The sequence below is a fragment of the Rutidosis leptorrhynchoides genome, chromosome 1 (genome assembly GCF_046630445.1).
Source record: "Rutidosis leptorrhynchoides isolate AG116_Rl617_1_P2 chromosome 1, CSIRO_AGI_Rlap_v1, whole genome shotgun sequence".
NCBI classification, from domain to species: domain Eukaryota; kingdom Viridiplantae; phylum Streptophyta; class Magnoliopsida; order Asterales; family Asteraceae; genus Rutidosis; species Rutidosis leptorrhynchoides.
In genome coordinates this window covers 363,070,265-363,070,910 of record NC_092333.1, presented here as the reverse complement: position 1 = coordinate 363,070,910, position 646 = coordinate 363,070,265, and the positions used below count along the sequence as shown (strand labels likewise).

The following is a 646-nucleotide window of genomic DNA, read 5'->3' as shown; positions in this document are numbered from 1 at the left end:
TACACATGGTAACTAATAATGCCAATATAGTGGTACCCCAAACGAAGATCCAAATGAACATCTTCGAACCTTTAATAGGATCTGTACTCTATTCAAAATCAGAGAAGTTGAGGATGAACAGATCTATCTCATGTTGTTTCCCTGGACTTTAAAGGGAGAAGCCAAAGATTGGTTAGAATCATTACCTGAAGGGGCGATTGACACATGGGATGTCTTAGTTGAAAAATTTCTTAAACAATTCTTTCCGGCATCTAAAGCTGTAAGACTTCAAGGAGAAATTGTTACGTTCGCGCAAAAGCCAAATGAAACATTATATGAGGCTTGGACAAGATTCGAAAAGTTGTTGAGATGATGTCCTCAGCACGGTTTAGACACTTATCAAATAGTACAAATATTCTACCAAGGTGTCGACGTTGCTACACGAAAAGACATCGACATAGCAGCTGGTGGTTCCATTATGAAGAAAACCGCAACTGAAGCTCACAAAATTATTGATAACACTGCCTCCCATTCTCATGAGTGGCATCAAGAAAAAGATATTTTTCGTTCATCTAAAGCGGCTAGAGCCGATTCTAGCCATGACTTTGATTCCATTTCCGCAAAAATAGATGCATTCGAGAGACGAATGGAAAAGATGAATAAAGAT

General features: G+C 38.5%; 1 non-coding gene across 1 annotated transcript; it reads right to left on the bottom strand.

Moving 5' to 3' along the window:
- Positions 1–262: 262 nt before the first annotated feature.
- On the bottom strand, positions 263–369 carry LOC139887110 (small nucleolar RNA R71). The gene has a single exon (XR_011772955.1). It is a non-coding gene; the product is annotated as a small nucleolar RNA R71 (small nucleolar RNA).
- Between the last annotated feature and the right edge of the window lie 277 nt (positions 370–646).